Here is a 12,406-nt window from a genome sequence, read left to right on the forward strand (position 1 = left end):
AGTATTTAGATAACATCCTTTCTCATGGAAAACAAAAGGTGTCAAATAAAACCCCCAACTTCAACCCCAACTACTTTCTCCCCTTTGAACTCTAGGTAACCCTTGCAGGGGTAAAACATGCAGTTATCATAGGTCAGTCATACATTGGTATCAATTACTTTATTCCTTTCCAGTGTGGTTCCTGATGGTGCCCAGGATGCACACTGTGGCCTCTGTAGCACATCTGCACCAGGAACGGGGTACCCTCTACTCTGCATGGTGGTTCTAAAAAAAGGCTTCTGCTGTTGCTCCATGGACCTCTTTCTGTCCCGCTGCTGCGTCCAGTTCTCCCGACTCCTCCGATGGTACCGCTTATGGGAGGATGGGGGCAGGCGGGGATCCTCCCATCCCGTTTATTTAACAGCTAAGAAAAGCTTTGGTAATCAAAGGGCAGAGAGAACATCAGGCCACTGGCGACAGAATTTCTTACATGAGAAAGGCTTGACAGGAAAAAAGGGAAAGAAACTGAAAAATGAGATGAGGGAGAGTCTGCTGAGAGCCCCTACTTAATTATTTTGCTTCAGGGCCAATATTTATGACGTTTAATTATTTTTATTTGAAATCCAGATAGATGGGAACCCCATGGAAAAAATTAAGAGGTAGGGTGATAAGGGCAATGTGAATATGTTTCACTCTAGATACCAATTATTGTGAATGATGGACAGTCAACAGTTGTGAAAAAAAATGTTTAGTAAAAAAATGTGCATACTTAATATAGCCAATAGAAACAGAAAACTATATTTTTTATTATTATTTTAAATCTAAGTAGGCTGAAAAGAGCCAGGAGCCTATTTATTTAACAAAGAATTCTGGAATAATATGCTTTTCAAGTTTTTGTCCTTCTAATGTTATTAAAACTATTATGCTATAATGTGTTTGTGTTCTATGGTATTATTACTGATTTGAACGATAAGTCATTTATATAAATAAGGGAATGCAGTTAATTCAAGAGGGAGGGTGGGGGAGTGGGGATATTTAGGGTACCTGTTTTTTTTTTTTAACATCTTTATTGGAGTATAATTGCTTTACAGTGGTGTGTTAGTTTCTGCCTGCTTGTTTTGAAGACATCTGAGCTGAAAAGTCTTTATTCTGTATGTTGCAGCCCTTTCTTTACCGTACACACAAGCAAGCTGTCCTACATTTGAAACTGTTATCTCCTCCCATTGGAGGATGGCTGGTATCTTTGTGAAAGCAGCCATTTCATTTTAGCTGAGCATTAGCTTGAGCCATCTGCTGCAAGGGTTCCCCAGTGGTCTACAACCATGACAGTATTTGAAGTTATGCTTCAGGGTATCTTTAAAAACATTTTGCTTCTAATCTCCCTGTTTGTAGGTACCCTACTTTGTTCCTCCCAAAAGCTGCTTGAATATCCTGTGCACATCCATCCTCCTACCAATCCAACTCAGTAGATCAACAAAATAGTCCATATTTATTGAGCTCCAATTACGTGCAAGATTCAGAGAGGTGGCTATATTTTATTGTTTCAATGCAGGTCGACTGGTTGCATTCCAGGGTCTCCTTATTGGTAATTATAGCTTGCTATTTAATGAGGAGTAGAACTTTTAGATGTTGCTAATAAACTGTTCAAAACTAGAATTAGAAAGTAATTAAATATATGATTTTCTTTTCTGGAAAAAAATAGAAGGGTGTTTTAATGAGAGTCAGAATTACCAAAACTATTATGGTAAAGAAAAGAACCATAATGTTTTTTAAGACAAAAACATCCAGGAAGCGCTTCAGGATGAGCTCAGGTCTTTTGATTAGGTGCCATAAGGTTGGCTTTGGGATTTTTGCATTGTGAAATATAAATAAAATACTTTAGTCCCTCATATTTCAAATTTCTCAAAATTATGTTAAAACTGGAGAGTTATGATGAGGCTTATGATTAAATATGCAAAAGCATATCATGATTATGATTTGAGATATAAAGATAAATAACAAGCATATTAACTATATTTAAATGATCTACAATGAAGATGTTTTATCAAAATTTTGTATGACAACTTTCTGAGGCATACAGACTGATCAGTGATTAAAGATGTTTTGATATCATTTATTCATCTCAAATTTCATCTATATGACATAGAATTGAGATGGTAGCTGTCAGAGTATGACACATATACATTAACCTTCTCCAATACTCTGATAGTAAGTTTGGTGTAGGCAGTTTCCAAACCTTATCTGTAAAATGGGGATGATAATACCATCATCTCATTGAATTGTTTTGACGATTTTATCAGATAAGTGCTTAATACAGTTCCTGACACATAAATGTTGGTTATTATCCCTATTTTTATTATTCTTACCTTTTAAAAACAATCACTGTAAAAACAATAAAAGATGTATCACTGTATCATGCCAACTAGTCAAAGTGTACAGATTAAAGGAATAAATACTATTCATTATAAAATGACTGATAATCTTAAGATGAGAGTTGGATAATACCTGAAGTTAATAGTGACCATAAGAATGGTGGTGAAGGGGGCAAACTCTGTGCTCTGTGACTTTGGAAAGGTTATTAAGCCTGGATTGCCTCATTTTTTCATGTGATACTATAATTATAGTCTCTGCCTCATAGACTTATATGAGAATTTGGTGTGTTAATACATGTAAATCAGTTATAGGAAGCACAATGTTTGGCACTGTGTCAAAATATGCCAGTTATTTTCATTATTGTCATACTAGCATTATTATCTAGGCTAAATCTTGTGAACTACGCAGCTGTTTTTTGGATTCATTTAAACTGCTTGGTAGGACACTATGATGGAGGTGTTTGAAGTGTCACTCATACTTCTCCGTCTATACGTATTCTGAACAATTGGAAGATAACCATAGAAGATGAACAAAACAACAGTTTCATAACTAATGAAGCTGGGTTAGAGGAGCCTGCTTAAACTTGCAACCAAAATCAGGATTCTTCCTCTTTCCCGAGCTGAATCAGTCTCCCTACCTTAAACTCTAGGTTTCTATCCTTTCTAGGCAGGGCCTAGCCTGACAGAATTATTACTTGGAGCAGAGGAGAGTGTTTGTATTAAGAGAGAGGCTAGATGGGAGAGTGCGCCCAGAAGGGTTTGAGCTACACCTGCCCAGAGCTTTCCTTTCAATCTCATCTATAAAATGAGCCATTCCTCTTCTCTAGGGAAACAGTGAATGAGAGGATGGGGTGGAGAGAGTTACCCAGATATAATATTTCCTCCAATACTACTCTCTCCTGGGGAGGGCAGTATAAGTTCCCTCCCTCCTTGAGATTGTACAATATAGGAGGATAAAGCCATACCTATCAATCTGCACTGACACAGTTTAGATCCAGCAAGCGCTCGCTCCTTCCCCCCTTTTTTTCCTGGATCATTAAGTAAGACTTAAAATTGTTCCACTTGAGAATTTACTACCTGGAAAATGGAGTTTTGATGGACAACACTTCTCTATCTTGCAGCAGTGGTTTGGAGATTGAAGACGATCACTGCCTTGGAGATGCTCCAAGAGCCTCACATAATAGGGGCCATTATATTCAGGTATCATGGGCTAGATTATGGGTCTTGTAGAATGCTAACAATTTTAATAGCTAGTTTGTTTTCCTTTAGCAAAGATTCTTTCTGATATTTTCCATTTTTAATCAAACAGAAGTTACTTCCAATTTCCTTTGTTTGTTAGAACTTTGTTTTCTCCCAAAAGTTGAGACATCTTTCAAGATGAGAAAAATATAGTCTTTAAGTTTTTCTTGACATTTATACCAAAATAGCAATGTAGCTGAAATCAAGTGGGAACATTTATAAAGCTAGAATAATAATTGCCTAAAAAAGGAGGGAGTTAAGGGATTTTCAGTGCTTTTGTTAAAAAGTTTATATTTGTCATACTACGCTACGTCTTATTTTTGAAATGCATCGAAAGTTGTCTTCAGTTTGATTTCTCAGATATTGTGGCTGCCAATTCCTTCCCCAGCACTCTGCCACTTGGCTTGTTTCCAATGATGCCATGTGTAGTTTTCCCTTGCCTCCTCCCTTTTCAAAATAGAGAGGAAAACAAGTCCATTCTGGTATTAGCTTGCAAGCTGTATAAGTGGAATTAAAATTCAAGACATGAATATCTTTAACTCAGAGGTCCAGCTGCATTAACAATTCCTCAAGTTTCCATTTCGAAGAATGTAACTTTATTGTTAAACATGGTAACCTCAAAGTTAGTAGAAGTGTGTAGTCTGAGTTCATGCCAAAATAGGAGTGATTTTTCTTTATCAATTTTGGGCTTATTGTTTTATTTTCTCATAGATGTATTGAAAGTGAGATGTTATTGTACTTATCACTAACTTCTAATTTATCAAGTTCCCTTTCCTTTTTAAGGTATATTATCCACTTACCAGATGACCTTTATCTAGTATATTTTATAACAATTATTTCCTAGTATGTGAAATTTAGAGAAGGAACTCAAATTTTCTGTGCCTATATATCATCCATATAAATCTTTCCTCTAGTGAACGGAGCATTGATTACTACTTGTATTAGGAAACAATAGTGTTTTGTATCTTTTTCTTCTAACCTTGTCATTTTTTCTTTCATGTTAGTGGGCAGTCCTTCCAATCTATCTATGTGTCAATAGCTATATCCACATGTTGTGGGTAGGATTATCAACCACCTGCTAACTCCTAGGGAAAATTAATGGGCTCTTATTTCACAGATTCTTCCTTCTAAGGAACTTGAAATGATCTATACCTATGTTATTGGTCCTTACCAAATCTTGAAGGGAGTTGGCAGATGTGTTTATGTTACAGATGGTTCCTCATGAGGCTCCCCTCTCTGCTCACAACCTGGAAAGCTTGCAGTGGACACAGTGGATCTATCACCAAGACAGGTGGCAGTGTCTATATACCTTCCGGGGTGGGGGAGTGCTATGTGCACAGTGCAGACATGTTTCCCCAGGTTTCGCAATCCCTTTGTGACATCTGCTCTTATTTAATGAACTGTGACCATTGATACACTCACTAATGCTCTTTATAGGAATAATTTCTGTTTACTCGGGGCATTAAGAAGGGGAGAAAAGACATAGATGGAACAGCTTCTAGCCTCTTTCATTTCTTATTTGCCTCCCCATAAGAGGTAAAGGTAAAGTGGGTGAGCAAAGTAAGTGTCCGTCCCGTCTTGAGCACTGTAGAATTATAAAATGGGAATGAATAGCATGAAGGTTTAGATCTGTAAGAAGTTAAAGACTTTTTCTTTTCAATGCTTTCTCTATATTGAATCCAGTATAAATTCATATATTACTTACATTGCTCTTAAGTGCAATGAGTCAGAGTGCATAGCACATCTCCTTGAGCATAAAGATGTCACAATTCAGTCCACAGCAGCTGATCTAATAGGCAGATGATCAGTAAGCATATCAGCCGAGTAGACTCATCCTAGACAGTTCATATCAGTGACTGGACACTCCTGCTGCCACTCGCTGAATAAGTTCATGGATGTTTTGACTCCAGATTTTTGAAACAACCTCTCTGGATGCCAAAATAGCTGGTCTGCCCCTACATGTTACAGGTAGGAGACAGGCTGTCTGTAGATGTAAGTGAATTTGAGAAGCAGTGAAGTGGAAGGGACTCGAGGACTATGCCAGCTTACTTCTTGGAAACTCTCCAGCACAGTGTCAAAACAGTAGGCACTGTCTGTGCACCTGCCCAAGCTGCACTTAAAATTAATGATTATGTGTGAGAACAGACAAGGAGGAAAATCTACTTTGTTCACAAATTTGTGGTGTGGATTAACTTCATCGGTATATAATGGCTGACTGCCACCGAGCTGATCTCTTTTTTGTACTTTCTGACTCCTTCTGCAGGATGCCAGAAGCTCTTTGTTTAGCTAGTGCTTTATCTAATTCCGGCATAATCAATTTCACCTCATTCTCTGTCAGCACAATTGGCAGGACTCTGTTGTTTACAGGGAAGGTATTTTCCCTCTAATTTAATACCTGGAATCTTCCTATGTTACTTACATTAAAAAATCTTCCTTTGTTCCTTTCCTATGTTCTTCTCTTTTCTCTCTCTCCTCCTTCAAGCTATATAAAAACCTATCATGTAACTGAATTCCCAACTTCTATTGTTCTTTACTTTTGGTGTCTATGTTTTAACTTATTTTTCAAGGTATACATTTAAAAAATGCCTCATTTCAGTGTATTTCTCTTGCTTTAAAATGCACCAGTGAAATACTGATTTATGCATAAGCAGATTTATGCATACCGTTTGTTCATTGTTTAGCAATAAATGTCCACATTATATAATGAGGCTGACGTACAGAACGTTTTAGTGGTACAAATTAAAGGCCCCATAGTAAATACAGTTATCTATTATAACGTCCAATAAACATTTTTATTACAAGTCCAGTGGGAGCCCTGCTCATCATTGTCTTCTTCATGACTATGTTTATCTTTAGTGAGTACCTGCATGATAAAGAAGACCAGATAATCATCTATCTCAGTACCCTTTAGGTCGGTGATCTCCAAAAGCCTTGGCTTGCAGTCTCCCATCAGTTAGAGGTTTTGAAAGTATACCTCCTATATATTTTTTTAAATTTATAAACTATATAGCTTTATATATATATATATATGATTACTACTGTAACATAAGGCACATTATAGAAGAAATATATAAACAGACATTTAAAAGTCTTCAGTGGAATGAATAGAAATAGAAGTTCTGAGGTTTTTCCTTGCATTCTTGTAGATTATTTTCTGCATACCCAGAGGTACATACTTTGGAGCTGAGTGATTCCCACATCTGATTGATCATTAGAAGAGCCTGGAGAAATTTTAAAAATTTATATGGCCTGTCCCTCTCCCCATACCTACTCAGAATCTCTAATTGAGATTGGAAGGTGCTGGTGCATGTATTTTGTAAACAGTTCTCAATGATTCTGATGATCTGCTATATGTGGGATTCAATGCTCTAGGGCAGATGTATTTTAGAGGGGTCCACAGTTTAGAGCACCAACATGAAATCCAGCTGGATGCAGTGAATAGAATTTTAGGATTCTTAAGAGTCTTTTGACACTAACAGGTGTTATGGGTTGAATTGGGTCACCCTAAAAGATATTGGATCCCCAATATCTGTGAATATGACCTTATTTAGAAATAGGGCCTTCACAGATAATCAAGTTAAGACAAGGTCATCAGTGTGACCCCTAATCCAATATGACTGGTGTCTTCATAAAGGGAAAAAAGGACACAAATATAGACGTGCGCACAAATACACTACCCTGTGAAGATTAGAGTTATGCTGCTACAATCCCAGCCACTACCAGAAGCTAGGAGAGAGGGCTGGAACACATCCTTCTCTAGTACCTTCAGAAGGAGCGTGCCCTGCTGTCACCTTGATCTTGGACTTTAGCGTCCAGAACTGTGAGACAATACATTTTTGTTGTTTAAACCACCAAGTTTGTGATACCTTGTTGCGGTAGCACAGGGGAACTAATGTACAGGGGAAAGAATCATGTACAGCCAAACCACCAAAACAGCGAAAATGAAACTAAGCCTAAAATGCCAAACCACCTTACCCCCTGCTTTTTTCTCTTCTTTTATATATATTTTTTCCAGTTGCCCGTGAGAGGCTGTCTACTTTTAGAATGAATAGTATAAAATATTCTAATCTAATTGTGCTTTAAAAGAACAGTTTAATTTATGTTCCAATATTATAAGTAAATATGTACATTCTCAAAAACTTAAAAAGATATAAAAATGAAAAAAGCATATGAACAGCTATACCAGTACAACTAGTGTAGACATTTGGCATATTCCCATGTATTCTTTGTTCCCTCTCTATATTTTTGAAATATATTTAAGAACTTATTAACATAGCATATTTTATCTGGGTGGTTGGATTGAAAATTATATCTATATTCCCATATTTTAAAAAACAGCCATAGACCTTTGGTTAAACATATGCATTTATCTATGCTCCCTGAGAGTAAGAAAAGAGAAAATAAATCCATATGTGCAAAGTGAATGAGAGAAAAGATGACAGCAGAAAAGAGGTGTCAGCAAAATTACAGAAGAGAGAAAGCAAAGAACAGATGGTAACTGACCTAACAGAACAAAGAAAGGAGAAATCAGACTGCCTGTAGTGGAGGCTTACAATACAATGGTGTGAGTCATTTCCTTCTGAAAACACCTTGAAATGCTCAGGAATTGGAGCCAGCAGCTACATCTAAAATTGGAGGAGGAACTTAAAACAGAAGGAGCTGTTGAAAATTCTTGTGAGTTTCTTCCAGATCCCACATAAGGGGAATTCTTCTTTCATTTTTTGCAAGGCACGGAAAAAATATATATCCTACAAAATATTTTCATAGGATAAGGCATGCCTTAAAACACTGAAATGTTCTTGTTAGACTGATGAATGCAAAGTGCAAGATGGACTTATATGAATTAGGGAAAATTAATTCTGTCCTAAAAATAGCATCATTTCTATAACCTTTTTAGAATAATACTTTTAGATAAATAATGAACCATTAAACAAAGGATGCTCATATGTGCATGGTTATCTTAATGCAAGTGTTTGCTAATAATTCAAATACAGATAATATTCGGTTGGTTTTTGTCAGACTTTGTTCAACATAAGGATATTCCTTGGGAGAGGAGTATATTGGTTAATATACTTTTTTGTTTTTCCTTTTTTACTTTATTTTTTATTAAAGTATTGTTGATTTACAATATTGTGTTAGTTTCTGGTGTATAGCAAAGTTTTATGTATATATTCTTTTCTGTTGTGGTTTATTACAAGATATTGAATATAGCTCCCTGTGCTGTACAGTAGGACCTTGTTGTTTATCCATTCTATATATAATAATTTGCATCTGCTAATCCCAAACTCCCAGTCCATCCTTCCCCCACCTCCCCCTCCCCTTTGGCAACCACAGTCTGTTTTCTATGTCTGTGAGTCTATTTTTGTTTTGTAGATATATTCATTCGTGCCATTATTTTAGATTCCACATATAAGTGATAGCATATAGTATTTGTGTTTCTCTGTCTGACTTCACTTAATATGATAATCTCTAGGTCCATCCATGTTGCTGCAAATGGCATTATTTCATTCTTTTTATGGCTGAGTAATATTCCATTGTATATGTATATGTATATACCACATCTTCTTTATCCATTCATCTGTCAATGGACACTTAGGTTGTTTCTATATCTTGGCTATTGTAAATAGTGCTGCTACAAACAATGGGGTGCATGTATGTTTTTGAATTTGAGTTTTCTCCAGATATATACCCAGGAGTGGCTTGCTGGATTATATGGCAACCCTATTTTTAGTCTTATGAGGAACCTCCATATTGTTTTCCATAGTGGCTGCACCAATTTCCATTCCCACCAACAGTGTAGGAGAGTTCCCTTCTCTCCATACCCTCTCCAGCATTTGTTGTTTGTAGACTTTTTAATGATGGCCATTCTGACTGGTGTGAGGTGATACCTCATTGTACTTTTGATTTTCATTTCTCTAATAGTTAGCAATGTTGAGCATCTTTTCATGTGCCTATTGGTCATCTGTATGTCTTCTTTGAAGAAATATCTCTTCAGATCTTCTGCCCATGTTTTGATTGTGTTGTTGTTTTTTTGTTATTGAGTTGTATGAGCTGTTTGTATAATTTGGAAATTAACCCTTGTCAGTCACATCATTTGCAAATTTTTCTCCCGGTCCATAGGCTGTCTTTTCATCTTATTTATGGTTTCCTTTGCTATGCAAAAGCTTATAAGTTTGATTCGGTCCCTTGGTCATTATGATTTTAATTATGTATTAGAATCATTAATTCATAGATTTGGGTGAACTTTACTTATGATGAAACTATTCTGGTTTGTGCCACCTGATACTACAGTGATGAAGTAGTACTGCCCATCATATATAAGGCTATAATAATACCCTTATAATGGTTACTTATCTAAGTTATAAAAAAGTCTGGATGGAGATTTTAAAAGTTAGTATACATGATGTAGTATATCCAAAGTTCAATTAGTTAGTAAAGATAACTAGAGAATCCTTGAATTCTGAATTTAACAATTTTTTTTTTTAGCATCAGTACATTCAGTGTTTTTCTAAGAGCTTTGTGGTACCTAGGAATGTTCAGTATAACATATAATAAGAATTTAATGGTGAATTAAAGCAACTAGCAATCTGAACTTAGTTTCAAATAATTCAATTCAAAATAAATGATGATCTTTCCCTGGTAGTCTTAATGGTCTTTTAGAGCAGGGCTATCTGAACCTGCTGAACTTTTTGACTGTTGACAGGTAAAAACTGAAATGGGAGAAGATGATGAAGCATAGATGGTTTCTATTATGGACTGTATGGGTTATTCTGCTGAGAGGAAATATCTGTTACAAAAAGTAACAATTTATCTTTTCCTTAGAAATACTGGCTACTCTTTCTTTTCTTTTTCTTTTTCTCTTTTTTTTATTTTGCTAAAAATGCTCAAGTAGGCCTGCTTGGATTAATTCTGCATTGCTATGCTTTCCTTTTACACCTTTGATGCAACATACAGGGTCTTTTAATGGGTAACTAATTCTTAGCAAAAAAGTCACTGATAGTTGGTGTCATTCTTATCTTAGGATACTCTACAAGCCTATAATTTCCTTTCTTTTCTTTCCTGCCAATCAGCTAGATAAAGTATGTGTATTATTCTGTTAGAACTCCATCAGGTTTGTAGCTTTTTAGTATAAACTCAATGATATAGATACTATTTTATTTAAGAATGCAAACTAATTTCATTTTTTTCTTCTATAACGAGAATGCACTAAAGAATATAGTCCTACTTATTAGATTCTTAACATATTTTAAGTGGGTTATTTGAAAAGCATAATATAAGAAAAAATATTGATCAGATATTAGATAAGAACCAAACTTTATATTTGAGTTTCATTTGTGCACATTTGATAACTTCAATGAACTGAATTTATTGGAGGAAGAATAAATGGTTAAAAGGAGCTATTGAAACCTCCTCAAAGTCATTTGCCCTGAACTTTTTCACCAAGTACATCATTTATCCATCATACTGAGTGAATAGAAGGGTAGAAAATTATGTTGGTGACAGCACTGAGTTGATTTTTCTGAAGAAGAAGATAATTATTTAGCAATGAAAATCTAAAATGACAGGTTAATACATAAACACATGCAAACAAAGGGAGACAACAGGTTTCTGAATATTAAAAATTCATTTAAAAATATTTCATTATGACCATCTAGGACTAGGCATTCTGCTATGGCTGAACATGTGAACAAGTAGACATGATCTCTGGCCCTTTTGGGTTACATTCTGGTGGGGAAAACAGATAATAAGATAAGGAAACAAAAAAATAATGAATTGCAAATTGTAATCAAGTACTATGAAGAGAAAACATGGTACTGAGATGGATGATAGTGTGGAGGAAATTTTTATTCTTCCTTTCTTAAAATCTGCCCCTGACTTTAAACAAGGATAAAGAAGATATATCTTTAACAGTGACATTTCATAAAAGATTGACTTATGAAATGGGACTAGGTAGGCAAAGAGAAGGGGGGGCTTGGGAGAAGATGGCAGAAGAATAAGACGCGGAGATCACCTTCCTCCACACAGATACATCAGAAATACATCTACACGTGGAACTGCTCCTATAGAACACCCACTGAATGATGGCAGAAGACCTCAGACCTCCCAAAAGGCAAGAAACTCCCCATGTACCTGGGTAGGGCAAAAGAAAAAAGAATAAACAGAGACAAAAGAATAGGGACGGGACCTGCACGAGTGGGAGGGAGCTGTGACGGAGGAAAGGTTCCCACACACTAAAAGCACCTTCGCGGGCAGACTTCGGGTGGCGAATGGGGAAGCTTCAGAGCCATGGAAGACAGTGCAGTAACAGGGTGCAGAGTGCAAAGTGGAGAGATTCCCACAAAAGTTCGGTGCCGACCAGTACTCACCAGCCCGAGAGGCTTGTCTGCTCACCCACCAGAACGGGTGGGGACTGGGAGCTGAGGCTCAGGCTTCAGTCGGATCCCAGGGAGAGGACTGGGGTTGGCTGCATGAACACAGCCTGAAGGGGTTAGTGCACCACAGCTAGCCGGGAGGGAGTCCAGGAGAAGTCTGGAGCTCCCGAGGAGGCAAGAGACCTTTTCTTCCCTCTTTGCTTCCTGGGGCGTGAGGAGAGGAGATTAAGCGCACCATTTAAAGGAGCTCCAGAAATGGACGTGAGCCGCGGCTATCAGCGTGGACCCCAGAGATGAGTATGAGACCCTAAGGCTGCTGCTGCCGCCACCAAGAGGCCTGTGTGCGATCACAGGTCACTCTCCACACCTCCCCTCCTGGGAGGCTGTGCAGCCCGCCACTGCCAGGGTCCTGGGATCCAGGGACAACTTCCCTGGGAGAACGCA

The sequence above is a fragment of the Kogia breviceps genome, chromosome 6, assembly GCF_026419965.1.
Source record: "Kogia breviceps isolate mKogBre1 chromosome 6, mKogBre1 haplotype 1, whole genome shotgun sequence".
Lineage (NCBI taxonomy): Eukaryota > Metazoa > Chordata > Mammalia > Artiodactyla > Physeteridae > Kogia > Kogia breviceps.